The following is a 9,439-nucleotide window of genomic DNA, read 5'->3' on the forward strand; positions in this document are numbered from 1 at the left end:
GAGTAGCGTGCTTTAACATGAAATTGTGAACGGAGCCTAACAACTCTCACCTCTGGAACGAAGGTATGATGGTTCAAAGAAACGGATGCAGAGAGCTCGGACGAACTGGAACCAATGCTGTGGAAGGTCTGCGTAGGCGTGAAGGATAAACACCAACGATATGACTAACATATGCGCTGCGCAGCGGGACCTTTATCCGCTGCTGTGCGCATCGTGCGGCGCAGTAGCGGCCATGTGTGCACAGTGGGGCCCGCTGTGCACACATGGCCGCCGCTGCCCCACACGATGCGCACAGCAGCGCTCCAGTTACAGCAGCGGATAAAAATTCCTGCACAGAGAGACGTCTCAGTGTCTCACGGTCTTAAGCGAACTGAGGGCTTGCAGTTGCAGATTATCCTCCGCGCAAGCAACATAGATTAGGATTTTGTTTGAAGCTATGGACTGATAACGTGGATATTTTACACGTTAGACACATGGACAAGCCATTCAGGTTTGGTGGCTATCTCAATTCTCAAGTCCAACAACTTTTGGGCAGTGAACTTGTAAGGACATGGGTAGATACTTTTCCAATTTGGATCCTCTACAGCTGGGCAGGTAGCGGCCATTGTGCTGCGTACATCCAGACAGGGGGCATGGACCCCACTCGGGCAAGTGAAGGCCGCTATGTATTTATATTTGTTCCATTTCCTACCCGCTCCATTTCCCCAAGTTCCTCTAGTAGAGGGGGTGGACCCCATCCAGACAGTGTGTTCAGGCAGGGTAGGATGGTCATTTCCACCTCAATCTATTAGAGGAACTTGGGGAAATGCACCTGCTCAGGAAATGGAGCAGATAAAGGTCCAGGCCGCTACTTACCTGGCCGTAGAGGATCAGAATCTATACTTTTCATTGAATCAGCCACAACATAATGTCTGGGTTTAAAAGATGGTTGTCTTGGATCTTAAAAAGTTCACTATGGGCGTACCAACAAGCTACTTGGGACTGCCAATTGAGTTCAGGTTATCTAAGGTGCAACTATTTCAAGGTCTAAGCAACAAAACCCTTCAGAAATTCGAAGGCTAGAAACAAATCAAGGGCCATTATTGTATTGCTCCAATCCGATGATTTAGAGGTTGGTTGTGTGGAAAATACACTATCCACACAACCAAGCAGCCTTCTTTCTCCCTACATATATATAGCAACACAATTAACCCTAATCAAGTCTCAAAATTCTACTAGGAAAACACATTACATAAAATTACGGATGTAAACGGATCGAATTCGACTCAGATAGTGTTATATCCACATCCGCATCCGATTAGCTTTTGGAAGGATTCGGATAGTGCTAAACGGATACGGATCGGATATTTTATCCGTTTACATGTAAATATAGCTTTTTGAATAACTATAGTCTATCCGTATCCGCGTCTGTTTAGCTTTTAGACGAATTCGGATAATGCTAAATAGATACGGACACAAATTCGAAAACGGATTTCGATTATTCGTTTACATCCCTACATAAAATCAGACTTTGACTCGGAAACTTGACATACGTCAATACACCCCACACCGCGTTGGGGCATTTGACCACCTTCTTACCTTCCAAGGGGTTCAACAAAATGCAGATCTAAACTCTTCGAGCCAACAAGAGATTTCTTGAAGAGAGGAGACCAAGTTGCAATTGGTTTAACTATAGTGGGGTTACCCTCCACCTTAAGCTCTTCCAGATCGCCGAGTCCAGTATCTTGTGCTACATTGTTCCACCTACTAAGCTCACGTCTGTCCCTGCAGTTTCAGCAGCCCAGAGCACCTACTATAGAGATTCACCTCCTATGGTTGAGATGACTGTAGTAGTCCCTTGATCCCATGGAATGGAATCATAAGCTGGACAAAACTTCCCATAAAGCTAGGAGAACCAATGAAGCTTAGAAGAATGTTGCAATTCATTCCCCTTTATATAGAGACCCTTTGGATGTACAATGAACGAAACTGAATCAGAAAAAATCTTCAATAAAAATATAATTAGATCTTTTCAAGATAACAAATCTATGAAATAAAATAAATATATCCAAACATGTGTTTTAAACCAACATTAAGAAAACAGTAAAAATTATATGAAAGGAAAAGAACAAAACAAATAAACAAAATTGAACTGATCTCCAATCAGCGCAGGATTAGGTTTTATTCAATAAATATGGACATTATAATTCCAATGTTACGAAAATGGTCAAGTATTTAAAACGAGGAAACGTAGGATAAGCATGGAGGATCTAGGTACTGGATGCAAAGTCCCACACCAATTGCCACGGCCTTGTCCATGAAAGTAATATATTTTTTAAACCAACGGTAAGATAACAATAAAAAAACTGTATAAAAGGAGAATAAAACAAATAAACAAAATCGAACTAGATCTCCAATCAGTTTATGATTAGTTTTTTTTTCCAGGATATATAGACAATACAAATCCAACGTTATGGAAGTGGTCAGATATTTAAAGATAGTGTAAGCACGAAAGATCTAGGTACTGGTTCAAAGTTCCACATCAACTGCCATGGCCTTGTCCATGCAAGTAACATAAGTTTTGGGGAAATTATAAGTGCCACCACTTGAGATATACCATTATTTTAACGCAACCATACTAAGTATGCAAATATCAATCTTAACCCAACTTCTAACGTGGTTATTCCTAGGTTGACACTAATATTTAAAAATTAGTGTTTAAAATGTTTCTCTCAGACTACAACCCAACTGTCCACTCCACGATCTATCGACTAATGGCACTATCCTCCTTTACAAGTTACAACACACACACAAGTAGTCACAATTAACAATATCTTAGTCAAACACTAACCACATACTCATTAACTGACTAAGGCAATCTCAAGTTTGTTAGTCTCCCACGCACAACCACAAACACAAACACGTAGTTGTGTAACACACTTTGTCTCTTAACCACAAGTCAAAACACCAATTACCCTTGTGGCAAAATCTACCTAAGTCTATTACAAGTGATGCAAGGCAATGACGATGAATGACTAAGATACCTTACATTTAATCCGAAGACCAATATCTGTTAACGTGTAAAATTTCATTATACACCGCTAGCATATATATCCCTCTCATTTTTTTAAAAAGATAAAGTTCTCTGCGCCCGAGACAACAATGGGTGGGCAAAATGATCGGCCTACCCCCTGAATGACTAAAATCCTACCTTTATCCCGCACCATGTGACTGCACCCAGATGCGCTTCCAAATTAAGAACGTGAGCCCTTTTTTTAAATACCAATTAGATTGCTAGGTGTCTAAAAGTTGGCCACCAACCTAAGGTTAAGTGGGATAGAGATTGTCCGATATACGTTTCTTTTCCTAGACGAATCGACGGTGGTGTCCTCCTGGGTGTCTTCAAGTCAAAAAGCCTACTCAGTGAAAGTCTGAAACCTAAAAGGTCTTAAAGTACCAAAAAGGCAAAAATAGGAAGAATTTGAGCTTTGTTCTTCCAGATTCCAACAGTAGGAAATTTTTGACCAACTGAACAGTACACAACACACCTCTCTCTCTCTCTCTCTCTCTCTGCAGGGCTCTTTATAGGAAAATGATGTTTCTCTCTCTGCAGGGCTCTTTATAGGAAAATGATGTCGCCTTGGACTCGTAGATGTTTTTTTCAATCAATATTAAAAAAAAAAGATTCTACTGTAATGGTACTTGATTAATAAATCAAATCAACTTCTTTATTCCCCATCCAGAGATAACGGTTATGGACTTATGGTAAGATCTCGCTTTTTACCCCCACCAGCTGTTCGATAAAAGTCATACTCTAATCCTGCTTTTTGATATGGCTAGCTACTCAGCTTTACAGTTCAGTTCTCATTGGAAATTGTAAGTAAAACTGTAAAAAAACAGATACCCCCAATGATGGTGAAATTTTCACCTGGAGTCTTGTATTCATCATGGGTCAAACATTTAATAAGAACCTGACAATTGTAGTGGAGAGCAACACCATGCCAGTACGCAACAGGGCGTAGGCCATCAAGCATTGTTGTCTTCCTTCCCACCTGCCTTCCCAACAGCTTGTTATCATTTCAAACACCCCAATCCCCATAACCTTTCCAAAAGTTTCCATCATAAATAATACATTATTCATAAGTATCCATTAGGATTGTAGAGATTTTTTGGATGGTTTGCCCTGTTTGAATCATATGTAGGGTTTGTTCTTTTGTTCAAACCAACTAATGGCTGAGGAAGCCCCTAACCATGTGTCAAGATTTGGTCCTGATTTCAATGAATTTAAATTTTTTTGGAAATTTGCCTGTGTTTTTTAGTTATTGCCTAAAGTTACAAAAACTTTATAGGTGGAAGTTAGAAAAAACCCTAAAATATCTAGGGGTAAGAGATTGATGTCTAGTTGAGTAGCATTTGCATTAATGCAGGAAATGAGAACGCACGTAAGGGCATCAATATAAATGTGATTTTTTTTTTTATTTTATGGGAGTATTGTGGTCTTTTTGAGCAATTCTATGTCTAGGCACAGTGAAACATAAAATTTTATAATGAAGTGTTATTTTATTTTATGGGAGAGGGATGTATATAGTGCCCGTTTATATTGACATCTCACGCGTTAAGGCAATAGTAGGAACGAAACAATATATTTAGGGAGGAAGGAGAAGGAGACTCATATATTTAATGAGGAAATAAGGGGAAATAGAGGAAGATTGTGGGAGAGAAGTACACACGGACAACATGTCCTTTCTCTTCCAACATTTTACGTCCATACAAATAGAGCAAAAGCTGAATTATCAATCAGTTTTCTAAACTAACTAATGATGAATTTGGGCAACACATCCACAAATTTGAGTCCAAAAAAAGCTACCATATAGTAGATTTTAATGTTGTCTAAGGACATGAACGAATCAAATATTAACTTAAACCTACCAACTATTTAGACCAAGTTGGACTCCTAACCGGATCATTATCGGCTCCATTTTTCAGGCAGCTTCATTCCCCTAAGTTCTTCAAATAGGTGGGGGCAAAAATGACCACCTTACCCCTATCCAACCACATTAGCCGGTGGAATCCACCCCCCCCTCTATTAGAAGTATTTGGGGAAATGTAGAGGACAGAAAATGGAACAGATAATTTTCAACTTCTAACTAAGCCAACCACAAAGTAAAACTTATTTCATTTCACCTCAAAAAGAAGACTCACATGGTAAACAGAATTAATCAAAACATGCATTTGACTTTGCCTTAAATCAACAAAATAAAAACCATACTTTTATTGGTATCCAAAGCTAGTGCTTAGTGCTCCAAGCTGTTTGTAGGGCACTAGCAATAGGCAAGGTTTTGTTAATTCAATGCAAAGGCTCGGTTGTAATACTGTTGCAGGATCTTTGTGTATTTATATTCTTTTCGACGTGGATCTATCTTGACCAAAGGAATGAACGGTTACCAGCCTTCTCATGCTTGTATTGGGGGTGGAGAGGGACATTTATCTCTTCCATTGGGCAGGTCCATTTCTCCAAGTTCCTCTAATAGAGGAGAGGGGCGGAAATAACCACCCTACCCCTGCCCGGGGTGAGGTCTACCCCCCTTTATTAAAGGAACTTGGGAAAAGGAGCAGTCAGGAAATGGAGCAAATAAAAATACAGGAAGAGAGGGATAGACAAAGGGAGCAGTGACTTGGGCTGCGTTTTTGGACAAAGAACCACTTTCCTTATTTTTTTTATGAGTAAACTTGGTATAATCAAACATGGTTACAATAACTCATTATCATCATATGAGGCACATATAGGACAAAAATTATTTTCATATGAGACAAAACATCATAATTAAGGTATTTGTTTTGTTACCCAAAATATCCCTTTTCAAGATGAGCCGAATAGACAATTATCTTGGTGCCAAGTTCACTGTAACCAACCATGGTTACACTAAGCACGACCCTTTTTTGTTTATTGACAAGTAGAATTGTACCACACTCAACTTGTAGGATAGTTGCATCAAACAAATGACATTGCAAAGGGAAAAGTTTAAATGCACATTTGCAGTAGGAATGTGTCTGATGTGTTTGATTGGCAAGAACAAAAAAAAAAGATAATATCTGAAAAATAAATAAAAAAAGAGAGAGAAAGACACATAAACTCATCATTGGTTTAATATTACTTTTGTCTCATTATGTTTTTTTTTCTTCTATTATAATTATTTATTTTCAACCAAACACACCTAAAAAAAATTTGATCGGCCAACCAATAAGCAGAATGTGCCCATATTTTTACCCAAAAACCAAAGGAAATTATGCTGACATGACAAACTCAATGAAAATTTCATCATCCTTTTATATTTGAAATAACACATGATAAACAAATATGAAAAAAAAAAAGAAGAAACTGACAATATTATTACTTTAAAAAAAGGCATACCCAATACACGAGATTCCCACCACTGTGGAGTCTAGGGAGCGTCATAATGTACACAATCTTATCCCTACTTTCACGGAGAAGGTGTTTCCAGATTCAAACCCATGACCACTTGGTCACAATGAGGCAACCTTAATGCTTTTCACCCCGCTTAATTTAACCAAGCTTTTTAAAGTACACTGGTAATTGTGCTTCATAGTTAGGAGGGTGAGCCTAGAAATTTTTTTCAAAAAGCAAGCTCTGGATAAGGTGATTAAGAAGGAGTAATTCTTCTATTTATATGGGTCCGTTTACCTCTTGATCAATGCTATTTTACCAATAAAGTGACTATAATAGGGTGAAAAGCAAAAACTAATGATAATCATGTTGTGAAAAAGAAGAATTAAATTCAATTAAAAATAGATTTACTAATCATTCTTTTTTTCCACATGAAACTGAATCCAACTAATTGTCTGAAAATGATTAATTTGACCTGGCTGAGGATTTACTTTCCGGCAACCATCATAAGTTCATAACTCAAAATGATTGATAGCGATAATTACCAACAAAAAAATAAAAATGGAGCTAGTTAGTTTATGACCACGGATATAGCATATGTAATTTAGTTGAAGTGAGTTTTATCAATATCCGCTTATGATAATGGGCGTTAAGGTCAATTCAATCACAATTGTTTAATTTACTAAGTTTCTCGGGGAATATAGAGAACTCAGCTCACCTGCACGTACGGTTCATGCTCAACAACTGTTGAGAGTTGATGTCATGTATTCTTTGAACTAGGTTATGGGCTGTTTTTGAAGAGCCCAACAACTATATTGTTTTCATAGGGGTAATTATGAAAATTTGTATCTATTTGCTCCCCTTTAAGTTGTTGCGATGAAGGGTTATTATTGAGAATTCTTTGTAAACATGGAGAGGAGTGAGGAAGAGAGCTTATAACCCTTTCTCCATTGCTAGTGAAAATGTTCTCATTTCTTTGTGAACATATTTACTTTGTCAAAATCATATTTTTGTGTTGTGTGATTCTTTGATTGCTCTTTCTATTTGTTTTCTGCATCGTGTATAAGATTTTGTTTCTACAATTGTCCAATTTTTTGACACAAATATTCTTATCTTACATAAGAATATTGGACAAATATTTTACCAGTGGTCTCCCTACAATTTCTAGAAAATTTTCCTTGGCCACCACCTACCAATTTATAGTCTCCTAACAAAAGCTAGAGGTGGTCCATGGCTTTTGTTTTTTCGAAGTCCTGCCCTATTTGTTGAAGATTTTGGATCGAACATGTGGCGTCCTTTTTAAAGAACTGACTAACCCTTCTCTTGTCTCTTGGTTTAAATTGTGTTAAAACTGCCTCCCCTACCCCTTTGGCTTCATATATTATGATTTTATATAACTTGATAGGTTGGTGGATTGAGGCCCAAATTTCATCCGTATTAATTTTGGATCCAAATGAAAGTTGCCTTGTCAAAATGAAGTGGACAAAAGTGATCAAAAGTATTTCATTATTGGACGATTCTGAGCCGTTAGAAAAAACAAATACATGATGAGCCATATAATTGAGTTAACGTTAAACTTTCAGCACTTGATGAATACATGGTTTTAGCCATTAGGCATGTATTGGTCGAACCGTTACAGTGAGGTTTAGTTTTAGTTCTTATCCGGTTTTTATTGGTTTTTCTTAACGGGTACTTATTGTTCCGTTAGCATTTTAGTTCAGTTTGGTTTGCCATATAAATAAATAAATAAAAATTTTCATTTTTTTTGTGAATCTTTTTAATTGTTTTACGGTTTGGTTTGGTTCAGTTTCGATTGGGCTAATCGGTTCCATTTTCTACCGGTTTCTATAATACTCAAATTGAAGCCAAACCGTTAACAATTCAATTGATTTTTTTCTAGTCGATTTCGATTGGTCCGACTGATTTGGGTTGGAATTTGACACCCCTATTAAGGGGAAAGTGCTCGAGTAGGTTCTTTCTAGTCTTATAAAACCAAAAATTGACCGCATAAAGCATAGGAACATAAAAAAAAATTATTAAAAAAAGGGATTCCTAAAGGATATGGTTTTTTAGGTTTTTTATTCAAGATCATTAGATATTGACTTCTCTTAATTATTGAAATCTAGGCTAGAAGCGTGTGGGATTCTTATATAGCTATGCCAGGTGGTTAATAATTGGGTCGTCTTCCATACTTGCCAAACTTTTTTCAAAAAGAAATAAAAAATCTACACTTGCCACCCTGCTCTCATGGAAATGTGGAAATCCCGTCTAGGTCAATGTTTTTGCATGCTTTCTCATTGGTTAGCGTGCACGTCCAGGCTCTAGAGGCCCAGATAGGGATCTCTCGTTCTACTGTTTTTACCCTCTATAGTATGAAGAAAACTATCCCTTACATGTACGAAGGAAGGCAATTCGATATGGTTATATGCCTTAACCCACAAAGAGAAGCAAACTGGATGGGTTGGACAATGGCAAGAAATGACCTGGTGGAGAAACTAATACATTACTATCAAATTAATGGGAGCTGTTTCATTTTCATTGGAGGGGAAAGAAAAATTCTTGATGTGATCTAGTCAATTCCACACTCCCTCTCTTTTAAGTTTTTATTTATCATTGTTATCAAAAATATATATATATATATATATTTATCATCAAAAGAGATAAAGGTGGGCACGCGACTACCTAATACATACCCTCCTCACATCTCTCTTAATTTATTCCCTCTTCATTTAATATGTGGATCCCTTGTATATGATTTGTCGAAGCTCCTCTCACATGTATGATGCCTATATACACGAGTTGCGTGTCCATCCCTTGCCCATGATTAAAAAAATACCCTTTATTGCTTACCTTAGTTTTTGAAACTAGATTGGAAGGTGAACTGGAAAACTGTTTGGTTATCATTCAATCAGGATCAGAATAGTTTTAACCAAATGACCTAAGTTTTAAAAAGGTAGAAAATTATAAACAAATGAAAAAAATGTAGATAATAATATTAATAAAAACGAAATAAACCAAACCTGGCAAACCACCCAATTTGATTTTGATTTTTCA

This window comes from Telopea speciosissima, chromosome 9 (genome assembly GCF_018873765.1).
Source record: "Telopea speciosissima isolate NSW1024214 ecotype Mountain lineage chromosome 9, Tspe_v1, whole genome shotgun sequence".
In the NCBI taxonomy this organism is placed as follows: domain Eukaryota; kingdom Viridiplantae; phylum Streptophyta; class Magnoliopsida; order Proteales; family Proteaceae; genus Telopea; species Telopea speciosissima.